The sequence below is a fragment of the Macaca mulatta genome, chromosome 15, assembly GCF_049350105.2.
Source record: "Macaca mulatta isolate MMU2019108-1 chromosome 15, T2T-MMU8v2.0, whole genome shotgun sequence".
Classification (NCBI taxonomy): Eukaryota; Metazoa; Chordata; class Mammalia; order Primates; family Cercopithecidae; genus Macaca; species Macaca mulatta.
This window is the reverse complement of record NC_133420.1, coordinates 55,386,067-55,404,747: the sequence shown is the minus strand read 5'-3', so window position 1 is coordinate 55,404,747 and position 18,681 is coordinate 55,386,067.

Genomic DNA, 18,681 nt, shown 5'->3' with positions numbered 1-18,681 from the left:
CCTGTGTTTCTCTCTGTGTGTGTATATATTTTATATTTATATTATATATTATACATTAATATTATATTAATGTATATTATATATTATATATTATACACACACACAGAAAGAGAGAGAAACATGGAAGCATGTAATTCCAATCCAATTTAAGGATAATATAATACAAATAAAAATAAAAGTCATCAAATATTTATCTTGAACGTTCTCTATTAATTTACAACATGAAATAGTTCTCACTTTTTTTGCCATTACTGTGCTGATTTCTGAAGGACAACCTTAATTTAAATTTCAGATTATGCTATACATTTATATATCTGTGTGTGTATATATAAATTTATAGCATAATTATAATGTTTGCAAATCACAAATGGGCCAAGAGACTTTTTTAAAGAAAACATTTGTTATAGATGTGAAAAAATGAACTGGGCATCTTTAATGTTCCAATGAATCATCTAGTCCAAAGTGGTTTCTACAGAAACCTATATTCAGAAATAAAATGATTTGACATTCATAGTGCAAAAGACTCAGATTTAACAGATATTTGCACTCAAAGAATCATCCCGAAACAAATACAACAGATGTATATTAATACCAGAATTGAAAGAAATAGTTGGAAAAGAATTTCAGATACTAGCTAAAATCAATTATCCTTGAAGCAATGTATTTTGTTCTATCATTGCCATTTATATCGCAGCTTTCCTGTGCTTGGCATGGCGGAATTTGCGCATACGCTATGTTCTTTTATACATTCTAACAGTTCTTTTCACTGAGAGTTTAATTACTATCACTTAAGCAGAAAAACTTTGTAAAGAAAGAGAGTGAAGCTAATTAAATTTGCAGCTAAGCACAAAGGAAGGAAAGCAACCTTCTAGCTATGCAGTTTCAATTATTTTTGTGACCAAAATCATGTAATAAATTATATTATTTATAGATACATGTCATCAAGGGTGAAATGTTTATCCAACCACCTTTACATTCTTTGGATTTTAACAGATATATAAAATGTAGCATTAAATGTATCCAGGATGTAATAGCAACTCCCTATATTTTATTTTCCTAGATTTCACTTTATAAAATAGTACTTCAACACTATGAGTGAATTTTGAATGTGGACGTTTTTTCTGATGCAGAATACGAAAAACACATTATCAGTTTTCTTAGAACAAAAAGTATGATTTTTTCATTACTGATAAATGTTTGTATCTAGTGATCATGATTCCTCTACTTTGGCAATCTCTTACAACATTAAATCATCATTTTTAAATGATTATCGTCTTATAACAATATAATTAAAGCAATAGATTTCAAAGTGTGATCCCTTCACTGAGAGCATCAGTGGCATCTAGCAAGTTATTAGAAATGAAAATTCTCAAGACTACCCCAGACTCATTAAATCAGAAACTCTGGAGATGGGTTCTATCCATCAGTATTTAACAAATATTCCAAGTGATCCTGATATGTGATCATGAAATATTCCCAAATAAAAAAGATGCATATTATTGTAACAATAATGCAGAGAGCACAGGGCAGGGCAAAGGCTAGTAGAGCTGTGGGACCAAGGATGCCGCAGTGACCCCAGACCCATAAAGCCTTTGGCAACAAACTCCAGCCTGGGAGAGCTGCAGGCAAGCCACTCCAACCCATAAGGGCTGCCATATGGGCCGTGACCAGCAAAGCCACGGGAGTAAGTCCACCTGCAGGACTGGGGACCCAATCCCTATCCCAGTGTGTCCAGAAGGTGGGACTTCTAGTTAAAGAAGAGTATTGTGGAACCTTAAGATTTAATATTTGCTGTGCTGGGTTTTGCATTTGGTTGAGGTCTGTTATCCCTTTATTCTATTTCACTTTTCTCTTTTAGCATGGAAATAGCTATCTTGTGACTGCCCTACCATTGTAATTTGGATGTACACAACTTATTTGATGTCACAGGCTCACAGCTGGAAAGCAATTTGCCTTAGGATGAATCACACCTTGAGTCTCGCCCAAAACTGATTTAGATGATATTTAGAAGAAACTTTGATGCTGGGTCAAGTTAAGACTTTGGGAGCTATAGAAATGGGATGATTGTATTTTATATATGAGAAATGTATAATTTTGGGGGTCAGTGATGAATGTTATGTTCTGAATATTGGTGTTCTTCCAAAATTTCTATGTTGCACATGAGCCCCCAATGTGATAATATTAAGAGGTAAGGCCTTTAATAGGTGATTAAGTCATGAGGGTGGCACCTTCATGAATGAGATTATTTCCCCACGAATTGAATTAGTATAAGGTTTAAAGCTGATTAAACCTTATACAAGAGGCTTGAGGAAGTATTTTTATCCCTTGCACCAGGTGAGGACCCAGTAATAAGTCACCATTTATGTGGAATGAGCCTGCAGCACATAGGATATGCTGACACCTTGACCTCGGACTTTCCAGTCTGTAGAACTATGGCAAATAAATGTCTGTTGTTTATAAATTATCCAGTCTAAGATATTTTGCTATAGCAGCTGGAATAGACCAACACATACATTAATTTGAATCAGAGATGTTTATGACTAATCCTTCCACATTAAGAAAATATTAAAGTCCTTTACCTGTATGAATAATAAAAATATCATTTTTTGTGTCTTTCGAGATTCTCTCTGTTGTATTTCTTAGTTCAGTACTCTTTTGAGGCTTTCATGCAAACTCTAGTAAATTATGCCATGTAAGTGCTTTTATCTGTAATTATAAAATTACTTTGTATATTGTTTTTCCTTTACTCTGCTATTGTAATGTAATTTATGGGTCTATACATCAGGCAAATCAAGCCCAAAATTAATAGAAGAAAAGAATCAATAAAGCTTAGAGCATAAATAAATAAAATTGAAATGAAGAAAACAATACAAACCATCAATGACACAAAGTTGGTTTTTTAAAAAGTTAAACAAAATTGTTAAATTGTTAAATTGTCTGACACTAAGAGAGAAAGAGAGAAGATCCAAATAAATAAAATCAGAGATGAAAAAACACACATTACATCTGACATCATAGAAATTCCAAAAATCATCAGTGGCTACTATGATAAACCGCATGCCAACTAATTGCAAAATCTAAAATAAATGGACACATTTCCAGAAATACAACCAACTAAGATTGAACCATGAGGAAATTCAAAACCTGAACAGACTCATAGCAAGAAACAAGATAATATTCTATATATGACTTTTTATATGCTAGAATATACATATATATTTTATAAATGTTATTTATAAAATTTGTATAGCTTATATAGTTTATCTATATAAGATCATACCATCTCCAGAAAGACACAATTTTTCTATTTCCTTCTGATTTGGATGCCTTTTATTTCTCTTTCTAGCCTAAATGTTCTCACTAAAACTTCCAGTATAATGTCAAATAAAAGTGAAGAGAGTGGGTGCCCTATCTTGTTTCTGATTTTAGAAGAAAAGCGCTCAGCTTTTTACCATTATGTTAGCTGTGAGCTTGTCATATATGATCTTTATTATGTTTAGGTATATTTCTTCTATATCTAAATTGTTGAGAATTTTTATCATGCTAGTATGTTAAGTTTTATGAAATACTTTTTCTCCATCTTTTGATATGATAGTATTTTAAAAAATTAATTCATGTGAGTACATGGTAGGTAAAAAATTTTAATTTATGTGGGTACATGGTAGGTGTATATATTTATGGAGTACATGAGTTGTTTTGATAAAGGCATGAGATGCCTAATAATCACATCATGGAAAATGGGGTATTCATTCCCCTCAAGCATTTATCCTTTCTTTGTGTTATACATAATCCAATTATACTTTTCTAGTTATTTTAAAATGTATAATAAATTATTGTTGACTGTAGTCACCCTGTTGTAGTATCAAATACTAGACTTATTCATTCTAACTATAATTTTGTACCCATTAAACATCCCTTACCTTCCCCATTACTCTTCCCAATCTCTGGTAACTATCCTGCTCTCTATCTACATGAATTCAATTGTTTTAACTTTTAGCTCCCACAAAGGAGCGAGAACATGTAAAGTTTATCTTTCTGGGCCTGGCTAAGTTTACTAATCATAATGACCTCCAGTTCTATTCAGGTTGTTGCAAGTGACAGAATCTCATTTGTATGTCTGTGTGTGTGGCTGCATATACTCAACTGTATATATGTACCATATTTTCTTTATCCATTCATCTGTTGATGGGCACTTAGGTTGCTTCCAAATCTTAGCTGTTATGCATAGTGCTTCAATAAACATGAAAGTGTAGATATATCTTTGGTAAACTCATTTCCCTCCTTTAAGGGATATACCTAGCAGTGCGATTACTGAATCATATTTTAGCTGTATTTTTAGACTTTTAAGGAACCTTCATACTTTTACCTATGGTGGTTGTAGTAATGTACATTCGCACCAAGATTGTATGAGAGTTCCCTTTTCTCCACATGCTTGCCCGCATTCCCTATTGCCTTTTAGATAAAAACCATTTTAACTTGGATGCGATGGTATCTAATTGTAGTTTTCATTAGCATTTCTCTGCTGATTCATGATGTTGAGTATCTTTTCATATACCTGTTTGTCACTTGTATATCTTCTTTTGAAAAATGTCTATTTGTAACTATTGCCCACTTTAAAAATAGGATTATTAGATGTTGTATCTATTGACTTGTTTAAGCTCCTTATATACTCTGGTTATTCATCTCTTCTCATGAATAGTCAGCTGATAGTCTCCCCCACTCTGTGGCTTGTCTCTTTGTGGATTTTTTTTTCCCCTGTGCAGAAGCTTTTTAAGTTGATGTGATCCCATTTGTGCATTTTGCTTTATTTTCCTGTGCTTGTAGGGTATTATTCAAGAAATATTTGCCCAGTTGAAGATATTTCTTAAAGTTCTTGTAGTAGTTTCATAGTCTGAGGTCTTAGATTTAAGTCTTTAATTCATTTTGATTAGATTTTGGTATGTGGTGAGAGGCATCTAATTTCACTATACTGCATATGGATATCCCGTTTTCCCAACATCATTTATTGAAGAGACTGTCATTTTCCCAATATATGTGCTTAGAACCTGTGTTAAAAATGAGTTCACTGTAGATATATAAAATTGCTTCTGGGTTCTCTAATCTGTTTCTTTGGTCTATTTGTTCATTTTTATGCCAGTATTACATTGTTTTGGTTACTAGAGCCCAATGAGTTTTGCCTCATTATAAGAGGTCTCAGGGTTGAAAGAAGTACTTTTTTGCCTTCCATGTATTCCACCACGTGAATATGTAGCATTTCTCCTCTCTGGAGTATGCAACAACAAGGCACCATCTTGAAAGCAGAGTGAGCAGCTCTCGCATTCACCAAATCTGCTGGCACCCTGAGTTTGGACTTGCCAGCCTCCACAACTGTGAACCAATACATTTCTGTTCTTTATAAATTACCCAGTCCCAAATATTTTGTTATATCAGCATAAATGGTCTAAGAAACTGGTACCAGAGAAGTGAGGTGTTGCTGTAATGAATACGTAAAAATATGAAAGTGGCTTTGGAACCGGGTAATGGATGGAGGATGGAACAATATTAAAGTCAATGCTGGAAAATTCTGTATTGCTGTGAACAGAGTGTTAAGGGAGATTCCAATGAAGACTAAGAGAATGAGAGCTGTAGAGAAAGCTTCAGTTTTAGAGGTTATTTAAGTAATTCTGAACAGAATGCTGGTACAGATTATTTAGATGATTGTGAAGAGAATGCTAGTAAAAACACAAACAGAAAAGTATCATACTAACGAGGTATTACATGAAAATCAGGAATTTCATATTGAAAACTGGAGGAAAAGTCATCTCTGTTACAAAGTGGCAATGAATGTAGCCGAATTGTATTTATGTACTAATAATTTGTTGAAAGCAGAATTAAGGAGTAATGAACTAGGATTCCGGCAGAAGAAATATATGTGTAAGCAAAGCATTTAGAGTGCTGCATGGTTTCTCTTAACTGCTTATAGTAAAGTGTGAGGAGAGATAAAGAAACTAAAGATGAAGCTTATAATTAAATGGAAAAAGAACTGAAATATTTAAACAATTTTCTGCTTGGTTAAGTTATGAAGAATAAAATGTGATGTTTGGGGGATAGAATCAAGGCTGTGGCCTTTTATTAAAGAGATTAATGACCAGGCGTGGCAGCTCACACCTGTAATCTCAGCACTCTGGGAGGCTGAGATGGATGAATCACGAGGTCAGGAGTTCAAGACCAGCCTGATCAACACAGTGAAACCCCATCTCTACTAAAAATGCAAAAGTTAGCCAGGCGTGGTGGTGCATGCCTGTAATCACAGCTACTCAGGAGGATGAGGAAAGAGAATCACTTGAACCCAGGAGGTGGAGGTTAAAGTGAGCCAAGATTGCGCCACTGCTCTCCAGCCTAGGAGACAGAGTGAGACTATCAAAAAAAAAAAAAAAAAAAAAAAGTGATTAATATGGATAGAAAGAGTCTAAGTACTACTACTCAAGAAAATAAAATAACTCTGAAGGCATTTCAGATATTTTGGCGGCTGCCCCTCCTGCTACAGGCCCAGAATGTCATCGCCCTAAGGGCAGAACAATTTCAAGGGAGGAGCCCAGGTGCTAATAGGACCTAAGACCCTGTTGCCCAGGGTTGCCACAGGGATGTGGGCTCAAGTGGGCCAGGTGTGGCTCAGGCTGCTGCTTCATAAATCTTTAAAAAATGTTTTTTTTCATTATACTTTAAGTTCTAGGATACATGTGCACAACGTGCAGGTTTGTTGCATATGTATACATGTGCCTTGTTGGTGAGCTACACCCATTAACTCATCATTTACATTAGGTATATCCCCTAATGCTATCCCTCCCCTCTTCCCCCACCCCACGACAGGCCCCAGTGTGTGATATTCCCCTTCCTGTGTCCCAGTGTTCTCATTGTTCAATTCCCATCTACGAGTGAGAACATGCAGTGTCTGGTTTTCTGTTCTTGTGATAGTTTGCTGAGAATGATGGTTTCTAGCTGCATCCATGTCTCTACAAAGGACATGCACTCATCTTTTCTTATGGCTGCATAGTATTCCACGGTGTATATGTGCCACATTTTCTTAGTCCAGTCTGTCATTGATGGGCATTTTGGTTGGTTCCAAGTCTTTGCCATTGTGAATAGTGTCGTAATAAACCTGTGTGTGCATGTGTCTTTATAGCAGCATGATTTATAAACCTTTGGGTATATACCCAGTAATGAGATGGCTGGGTCAAATGGTATTTCTAGATCTAGATCCTTGAGGAATCACCACACTGTCTTCCACAATGGTTGAACGAGTTTACAATCCCACCGACAGCATAAAAGTGTTCCTATTTCTCCACATCCTCTCCAGCACCTGTTGTTTCCTGACTTTTTAAATCTTAGCATCATCCATCTTGTGCTAACTCTGCTGGCATGCAAAGTGCATGAGCTTTGAAAGCGTGACTACTTCCACCTATATTTCAAAGAATGCCTCAGGGAGCCTTGGAGTCCTGGTAGATAAATGCCATAATGAATGAAAATGTCCAGAGGAACCATAGTATGAGGGATTTAATGTTTGCCTGTTGAGTTTTGTAACCTGTCATTCCTTAATTCCTTCCTGTTGCCTGTCCTACCACTGTATTTTGCAAATACGTTGCTTATTTAATACAGTTTCCTAGCTAAAGGGGAATTTGCCACAGGGGAATCGGACCTTGAGTCTTGTCCATATTTGATTTAGATAACATTAGGTGAGACTTTGACTTAGACTTTAAAGTTGATTCTGAAATAAGACATTTTGGGGCTACTCATATGGAGTGAATGTATTTTGTATATGAAAAGAACACAAACGTTAAGGGGAAAAGATGAATGCTATAGTTTGAATGTATGATTCCTCCAAAATTTAGGCTGAAAATTAATCCTCAACAAAATGATGTTAATAATTGAGGCCTATGGAAAATGATTAAGTCATGAAATATTCACCCTCATAAATGGATTAATTCTCTTATAAGAGGCTTTAAAGAAAGTTTGCCTGTTTTTTGCTCCTCTGTATGCCACCTCGAAGACCCAGTGCTTGTTTCCACTGGAGGATGTAGCAACAAGGCCTCATCTTGAAGGCAGAGAGAGCATCTTTCACCGGACCCCAAACTTGTAGGCACCTTGATCTTGGACTTCTTAGCATTCAGAAATATTATAAATACATTTCTTTTATTTATAAATTAAGCAATCTGTGGAATTTTATTTTAGAATTACAATAGAACTAAGAGAAAGTAAAAGATATGCACTCTAAAAGTTATGAAACTGTGGTAAATTAAAGATGAATAAATAAAAATACACAATGTTTTCACAAATTTTAATAATTTATGTTGTTAAAATTTCCATGCCACTCAAAGTGATCCATAATTCTATACAATCCCTATAAAAATTCTAATGACATTTTTCACATAAATAGAAAAATAAATTCAAAATTTACATGGAATCACAAAAGAACCTGAAGCAATCTTGAAAAAAAAAAAATAACAAAGTGGGACGCATCGTACTACTTGATTTCAAAATACACTACCAAGTTATTTTCTGTTCCAAGATGGTAGATTGGTAACAGTGTTAGCATATCTCTCCCACTTGGAAGAACAAAATACTGTTCAGAGAATCACACTGTGAACTTTTTTTCCAAGAAGCAACAGAGGAAGTTAAAAGGAAAACTGAAAGAATCCACAGATCCTTTGAAAGACACGGCAGACTGCAGCCTACTCTGAGTCAGGCATGAAAGTGTAAGGCCCTAGATTGCAAGAAGGGGCAGAGACTGCCTTCAGGATACACATCCATACCAGGAATCTGAAAAGCCAGGTCATGACAGAAGGCCATGGCCCTACACAGAATTGGAACTGATTTAAGGAACAGTGAAAAATAGAAAAGTACAAGAAGCAGCCCGAATTCCTTGCAGGCATTCCAAATCTCCAGCTTGAAACAAGGGAAGTCATTTCTTATTTAGCTCAGAAGGGAGCTCAGAGAAGTCAGCCAACTAGCTTAGACAGGATTTGAAGGTTGAAAGAAGCACCCAGTTGAATTTCATGTTATAACCTTAAGTGGCAATAAACTCCTTTGACCAGAATCTGAAAGGGGAAAAGTGGGATGGAGCAGGAATTGTGCTGCAGACAAAAGCACAGAAGTTGAGCACCGAGCACTGCAGTCAGACAAGGAGGGGCATGGCCTGAAAGCCACAGTTGCTATAAGTTTATGGCCTGGGGCAGGTCTGCATTCTGTGGGCAGGCTGCCTGAATCTTAACCTGGCGCTATTAGTAAAGCATTGCAGGAGTGAGATTTGCTTTGCCAATGCCTGGGAGCTGGGTGAGACTTACTGCTGCCTGCTACCTCTCCACTCCCCTTGCAAACTCTTCTGTGCAGCAGAGAGAGTTATACTCCCCTCTGGAACATTACCTGAGTGGCCTAAGAATGAGACACACACAGGAACCACAACTTACCTGGCATGTGGAGGGCCAGACTGCAGACCTGTCTGACCTAGCAACCACCTGGCCCTACCCTTGCACTGGTAGCTTGAAACAAAGGATATAAAATTGGGGGAGATTTATAGCTCTGCCCATTGCCTGAGGAACCACAATACCCACACTGGGCAAGAAAGTGTATGCTCAAATCCCACTGCTACTACTGCAGCTGGTGCTTTTTGCAGGCATCACCTACTCTCTGGAAGCCAACCTACACAGTCAATTACAGCATCTCTGGGTAGAATGACACTGTGCCTGAAAGGACAAAAATGAGTGTGCAACTTCAGCTATCACTATTGCCTACAACACCCTGGAAAACCAAAGGTTCTGAGTCTGTCTACATAATAAGTTCACTATTATTATAACCAGCATTCAAGAGAGCCAGCACACTAAGCCTTTCTACAACCAAGGAATCTCACGGTGTCTTCATCACTCCCCTGTCACCACTATTAGAGTTGGTGTTGCTTCCCACTGCTGAGCATCTTGAGGATAGGTTACACCACCAGATTCCTTGCAGATATTTCCAAGCACCAGCCTAGGATGTGGCAGCCCCACTGGGTGGCTTGACTCAGAATAGTAATAGCGATCACTGTAGTCTGGATGTCAGGAACTCCTACTCCCAGGAGAAGGGAGGGTGCACCACATCAAGGGAACTCCCATGGGACCAAAGAATCTGGATGGCAGACCTTGGGTCCCAGACCATTTCATTGGTGGGAATTTTCTTTTAGCAGAGACACAGTGGCAGTGCTGGGCTCAGCAAGGGAGTCTGTGCCTCTACCCCATCAGTCAAGGCAGCCTTGGTACCATGAAGGGTCTTAGAGAAGGGTTCTTCTTTCACAATTTGACCACCACTGCACACACAGGAGAACCCACAGAAGCTCAGTATGGATGCACTTATAGACAGCCTTCCTGGAACACTTCAGGGTGAGTGCTTCTGAGGAGGAGCACTCTCCAGGTTCAGGCTTGTATGACAGGCAGTCACAGTTCCTTTGTTTTTGGAGCATTAACACTTCTATAGATGTAAAGAGGTGCCTATCTGATCTGAATAGCCAGAACACTGCAGCAGAAGCCAGGCCAGGAAGTGAATAGCTTTTCTGCTGGCCTGGCAGAGGAGCTCAAGTAGCTCTCATCTTTCACCCTGATAAGACCTTGGTGTATCTAACTGAGGGCTCTTGCAGCCACCTTCATCAAGGGATCTCTGCCCACCACTGGGTATTGCATCTACCTACCCACTGTAGCTACAATAAACATGAAAAAATGCTCAACATTACTAATCATCAGGGAAATGCAAATGAAAACCACAACGAGATCCCACCTTACCCCTATAAAAATGGTCATAAGTAGAAACTCAAAAAACAATAGATGTTGGTATGGATATGGTGAAAAGGGAATACTGTTACACTGCTGGTAGAAGTTTAAATTAGTATAACCTCTATGAGAAACAGTATTGAGAGTCCTTAAAGACCTAAAAGTAGATCTACCATTTAATCTAGCAAACCCACTAGTAGGTATCTACCTAAAGGAAAAGAAGGCGTTATATGAAAAGGACACATGCACACACTTGTTTATAGCAGCACAATTCACAATTGCAAAGATATGGGACCAACCTAAGTGCCCATCGACCAATGAATGGGTAAAGAAAATGTGATATATATCACATGGGGTGTGTGTGTGTGTGTGTGTGTGTGTGTGTGTGTGCATACACCCCATGAAATAATACCCAGTCATAAAAATTAATGAATGAAATAATATCTTTTTCAACAACTTGGATGGAGCTGGAGGCCATTATTCTAAGTGAAATAATTCAGGAATGGAAAACCAAATATTGCATGTTCTCACTTATAAGTGGGAGCTAAACTATGAAAACACAGAGACATAAAGAGTGATGTAATGAACTTTGGAGACTTGGGAGAGAGAGGTTGGGATAGGGGTGAGAAATAAAAGCCTACACATTGGGTACAGCATACACTGCTTGACTAGTGGGTGCACTAAAATCTCAGAATTCGCTAATATAGGATCCATTCATGTAACCAAAAACTATTTGTACCCCAAAGGCTATTGAATAAAAAATGTGAAATATATTTATGTATACACACACAACCAACTTTTAGTAAATAAAAGCATGGTACTAGCATAAAAAATAGACATCTAGACTGATGGGACAGAATAAGGAACACAGAAATAAGTCACACATATTAATATAAACTCAACCAATCTATGACCTGGGTGCCACAAATACGCAATGGGTAAAACATAGTCTCTTTAATATGTTATTTGTTGAACCGAATATGCATAATATTGAAATTGGACATTTGTTTCACCCTATATAAAAATATCAATTTAAAATCAATGAAAGATTGAAATATAATACCGGAAATTGTATATTGACTAGAAGAAAAGTAGAGGAAAAGCTTTTGACATTGTTCTTTATCATTTAATGTGTTTCTCAAGTGATGAGAAACTCATTTAACCTATAAAGACACTCATATATGGAAAGTGAAAGAATGGAAGAAGGTATTCTATGTAAATGAAAATCAAAAGAGTGCAGTAGTTGTAATACTACTGCATATCATATTCAGATAAAATAAATTTTAAGTCATAAAATGCTTTAAAAAAGTACAAGTTAAACCATTATATAATGACAAATGGGCCAATACAGCAAGAGGATATAACACTTCTAAATATATATGTCCCCAACACTGAAGCACCTAAGTATATAAGAAATATTAACAAACTTAATGGGAGAAATTAACTGCCAAAGATGGCATCAGGGTTAAACTTCACATTAGACCAAATGAACCTAACAGACATTTACAAAACATTCCATCCAATAGCTCCAGAGTACACATTTTTCTCAAAAGCACACGTTACCCAGGAGAGATCATGTGTTAGTTCACAAAACAAGTTTAACAAATTTAAAAACACTGAAGTCTTACCAAGTATCTTTTCTGATCACCATGGAGTACTATTAGAAATCAATAAATAAAAGAATTTTGGAAACTACAGAAGTACATGGAAATCAACCAATATGCTTAATGGGTCAACAAGAGTTAAAAAGAAAACAAAGGACTGGGTGCGGTGGCTCATGCCTGTAATCCCAGAACTTTGGGAGGCCGAGGCAGGGGAATCACCTAAGGTCAGGAGTTCAAGACCAGCCTGGACAACGTGGTGAAACCCCGTTTCCACTAAAAATACAAAAAAATAGCTGGGCATGGTGTTATGTGCCTGTAATCCCAGCTACGCGGTAGACTGAGGCAGGAGAATTGCTTGAACCCAGGAGACAGAGGTTGCAGTGAGCTGAGATAGCACCATTGCATTCCAGCTTGGGCAACAAGAGCAAAACTCCATCTCAAAAAAAAAAAAAAAAAAAGTGAATCCAATGAAAATGGAAAAACATCATACCAAAATCGATAGGATACTACAAAAGCAGTTTTATAGTTCTAAGGAAGAAGTTTATAGTAATAAATGACTGCCTCAAAAAAGTGGAAAGATCTCAAATTAAAAATCTAATATTATACCTCAGGGAACTAAGAAACCCAGAATAACCTAAACCAAAATAAGTAAAAGAAATAATAAAGACCAAAGCAGACACAAATAAAGGAGACAAAAACAAATCAAAACAAACAAACAAACAAAAATACCACAAACATCTGCTACAAAAGATCAATAAAAGAAAAAACTGATATTTTGAGAACATAAAATTGGCAAAGCTTTACATAGATTAACTAAAAAAGAGAGAGAGATGACTCAAGTTAAAACAATTTTAAAAAGAGACATGATAACTGAAACTGCAGAAACACGAAGGACCATAGCAGACTATTGTAATAAACTATATGACAAAGAATTGGAAAACATAGAAGAAATGAATACATTCCTGAGCACATGCAATTTACCAATACTGAATCATTAAAAAATCCCAAACCTAAACAGACCAATAATGAGTAACAAGATCAAAACATTAGTAAGGTCTCCTTGCAAAGAAAAGCCCAGGACCTGACAACTTCACTGATGAATTCTACCAAATATTTAAAGAACTAAAACCAATTCTACTCAGACTATTTCAAAAAATTGATGAGATGAGAATATTTCCAAACCAATTCTACAAGGCCGGCAGGTACACAACAACAACAAAATGACTACAGGCCAATATTCATCATAAACGTAGATGCAAAATTCTTCAATAAAATACCAGCAAACTAAATTTAATAATACATTAAAAAATCATTTACCATAATCAAGAGGGTTTTATTCCAGGGATATAAGGATGATTCAACATATTCGAATTAATGTGACACATGATATTAACAGAATCGAGGACAAAACCATGTGATTATTTTAATAGGTGCTGAAAAAGGGTTTGATAAAATTTAACATCCTTTCATGATTGAAAACTCTCAACAAATTAGGTATAGGAAGAGCATACCTTAATACAGTAAAACCCATATATGACAAACCCACAGTTCACATCATTCTGAATGGGGAAACCTTAAAAGATTTTTTTCTAAGATCTGAAACAAGATACCAATTTTTACCACTTTTAATTAACATAATGCTTGAAGTTCTAGCCAGAGAAATTGGACAAGAGAAAGAAATAAAGGTCATTCAAATTAGAAAGGAGAAGTCAAATTTTCCCTCTTTGCAAACAACACGATCATATATACAGAAAACCCTAAAGACTCTATCAAAAACTGTTAGAAGTAACAAATGAAGTTAGTAAAGTGGCAGGATACAAAATCAACAGATGAAAATAAGTATTTGTGCATGCCAATAGCAATCCATCTAAAAAACTAAATATGAAAGCAATAGCAACAAATAAAATGAAACAAAATATAGACGGAAAAACTTAAGGAATTGAATGATCTCTACAGTGAAAACAATAAAACATTAATGAAGGAAAATGAAGAAAACACAAATAAATAGAAAGATTACCCAGTGTTCATAGATTTAAAGAATTAGTATTCTTAAAATGTTCATATTACCCAAAATAGCATACATTCAATGTAATATTCATCAAAATACCAATGGCATCTTTCACAGAAATAGAAAAACAATCGTAAGATTTGTATAGAAATACAAAAGACCCTGGATAGTTAAAGAAATCTCGAACAAAAAGAACAAATCTGGAGGCATTATACTATCTGACTTCAAAATACACTACAAAGCTATAGTATCAAAAGTAGTATGCTAGTGGCATAAAATAGACACACAGCAATTGAAAATAAAAAAATGAAATACTAGCATGGATACATAGCGATTGAAACAAAGAAAAACAAACCTAGAAATAAATGCATGTATTTACAATCAACCTATTTTTGAGAAATGCACTAAGAAAACATATTGGGGAATGGTCAGTCTCTTCAATAACTGGTGCTGGGAAAACTGGATATTCTACAGGCAGAAGAATGCAACTAGACTCCCTATTTCTCACCATAAAGAAAAATCAACTCTAAATCCATTGAATACTTAAACAAAAAACAAAAAACACAAAAACTCTGATACTCAAAACTATGAAACTACTAGAAGAAAACAGAGAAAAAACATCACAAACCTGGACTAGGCAATGATTTTTTTGTGTAAGACCTCAAAATGACAGGCAAGAAAAGCAAACGTAGACAAATGAGATTACATCAAATTAAAAAGTTTCTGCAAGATAAATGAAACAATCAATAGAGTACAAACAACTTAGAGAAGTTGAAAACTATATATCTTACAAGGGGATAATATCCAAGATATGTAAGAAAGTCAAACAACTTAATAACATTAAATGAAATAGTTTGATATAAACATGGGCAAAGTACCTAAATAGACATTTCTTAATACATACAAATGACAAACAGGTATATGAAAAAAATGCTCTTGCACATCAAAGTGACAATGAGATATCACTTCACCACAGTTATAATGGCTATCATTAAAATGACAAAAACTACCAAATGCTGGTGAGGATGTGGATAGAGGGCACATTGTTGGTAGAAACGTAAATAACTACAGCCATTACATACAATAGTATGAAGGTTCCTCAAAAAAGTAAAAATAGAACCATCATACAATATAGCAATTCCATTACTGAGTAAATAGCCAAAGAAAATAAAATAAGTATGTCAAAGACATATCTGCCCTTCCATGTCTATTGTAGTGCTATAACCTTTTTACTGTGTTATCATAAAAAAGACTCAGTGTACACAAATTATAACCTACAAAACACTTAAATATATTTACATATACATTTGAAAACTAGAATATTTATGCTTGAAGACATAGTTATTAAGCTCAAAACAACCACAAAATACTTCTGTGTTATTACAGTGTTGAAGCTGGATAGACATTGGCAAGATCTTAAGATATAATAAAAATTATATATATGAGGCAGATGTATTTCTATTAATCCTCAAATAGTAATACTATTTGCCATAAAACACAGTGAAATCTCATCTTGTTATAATAACATGGATGAACCTGGATTACATTTTGTTAAGAGAAATAAGCCAGGCACGGAAATATAAACTGAATGATGTCACTCATTTGTGGAATCTAACACAAGATGATCTCACAGAGGTGAGGAGTAGAATGGTTACCAGAGGCTGGGGAGAATAGTGAAAGGGAGGTATGGGAGAAGCTGGTCATTAGGTACAAAGTTAGACATGAAAATAAGTTATGGTGTTCTATTACACAGTGGGGTGACTATAGCGAATAATGTATTATGTATTTCAAGATAGTTAGAAGAAAATATTTGAATGTTGATGTGGTTTGGATCTGTGTCTCCATTGAAGCTCATGTTGAATTATAATCCCCAGTGTTATAGCTGGGGTTTGGTGGGAGGTAACTGGATCACAGGAGTGGATTTCTCAGGATGGTTTAGCACCATCCCCTTGGTGCTGGTCTCATGATAACGAGTGAGTTTTCATGAGATCTGGTTGCTTTAAAGTGTGTAGTGCCCACACCCCCATGGCCTGTTGCTCCTGCTCTGGCCATGTGACATGACTGCTCCCCCTTTGCCTTCCACCGTGAGTTCAAGTTTTCTAAGGACTACTCGGAATCCAAACAGATTCCAGTATCATGCTTCCAGTACAGCCTGCAGAACTATGAGCCAATTAAACCTCTTTTCTCTATAAATTACCCAGTCTCAGGTATTTCTTTATAGCAACACAAGCATGAACTAATACAAATGTGATCACCACAAATCATAAATGTTAAAAGTGATGAACATGCTAATTATCCCGATTTGATTATTATACAATATATACATGCATTTAAAACCTCCAACTGTACCCCATACATATGTACAATTATTACATGTCAATTATAAATAAAACTTTTGGAAATGATACAAAGTATTATACAGTGTAAAATGTCTTAGAATGCATTTAATAAGGTGATCTCTACATTTATATACCCTTTTTATTGTCTTAAATCTTTTGTGAAACAGAGGGAGATAAATTGATGATACATGAATAGAAAGATAGATGAATAAGTAGATATATAAGTCATACATATAGAAACATTATATATGCACATGCTACATAAATATGTGAAACATTGAGTCACTGAGATTATTACAAGCTTGAAGAATCTACAATTACATATATTGATTTTAAGGATGAAATTATAAGCCATGTTTCTGAGTTGATAACATACTGCAAACTCTTAGGAAATATATCTTGTTCAAGGACCACCTCCCCTAACCTTTACATTGTTATTATAGAAAAAATGAGTTAATGCATACAAGTAAGTTTACACTCTATAAAGCACTAAAAATATGTGTATATATACATTTATAAAGTAGAATATTTATGTTTGAAGACATGATTTCTAAGCTTAGAAACCACCACAAAAACATTAATATAGGATTATAGTGCCGATGCTGGATAGACATTAGCAATATCTAAATATATAATGTGTGTGTGTATATATATATTTATATGGTTGATATATATATAAATATATGACTGATATATTTTGATATATTTCTATTAATCCTCATATTCTAGAATAGATTTTTCGTCTTAACATTGGATATGTTGTATCAAAATTTTAAGAAAGGCTCTCAACAACCATTCCTTCGGAGTGTGAGTAGAACTTGTGAATAACAGGAGATAGCATTCCGCTGATATGCTACATTATGAAGTACAATTGATCAGTAAGATAAAGACAGTATCTAGGTTGCTTGAATCTAACCATTTGAGCCATTTAGGAAACAAAGTTTTTCCTCAACTGATAGTGGTTAGGAAGGCTGAAAAAAGATAAGACTGATTTAACTATAAGGACTCTATGAAATATTTCAGGTTTGAAGATGTAGGGGGCGGTATTTGAGAAGGAATTTAGGCAGTTTCTAAGAGCAGAAAGCAGCTCATAGCTAACAGCAGGAAGAAAACAGAGATATCAGAACTACAGCCACAGAGAATTAAATTCCACTGGTTGAAATGTGCTTAGACACTGATTCCTTCTTTGAGTCTCCAGGTAAGACATAGTTCAGCTGACAATTTGATTTCAGTCTTGTGAGACCCTAAGCAGAGGACCTAGTTAAACCTCTAAGCTTTTGAATTATAAAATTATGAGATTAAAAATGAGTATTGCTTTATTTCACTAAATCTGTAATAATTTGTTATGTAGTAATAGAAGACTGACACATGCTCATTATAAAAATATCATTGGCTCTCTAAGATATTACTAGATCATACACATTTAATTAAGAAAGACAATAAGAGATTAATTAAAGAGATGATAACACAGAAGACAAGTATTGCTGGTTGCCCAGTCATGATTTAGATTTTAATGTATGATGATAGAGTAAATGCATTAGATATTAATATTTGTATAAGCCACTATAGACTATAAAATGCTCAACAAAATATTATAAAATTAGAAATTATACTTTGCTTATTAAACTATCACTTTTCAGGAAAACTTCCGTCGATATTCTCCTTAAGTCAGATAGTGAAATAATCAGATCATAGAAATCCAAATTATGGAAGGCTCCCATCCCAGCTCCAGTGCCTCTATAATTTATCATTGTGTAAGATCGGTTAGAAACTTTCAGTCAAACTACTAATATTTTTGTAGTTTACCTTTTATAGTAGCTGATATTTAACAAAATTATTTCTTTAAGACAAAAAATAATGAAGAAGTTTTAAAAAGAGCTAAACAAGAGCAACATGTTTAAATGCCCCTCTATATAGTACTAGTATTCGTTTACTAATGGGGTAAGATCGTGAGTTTA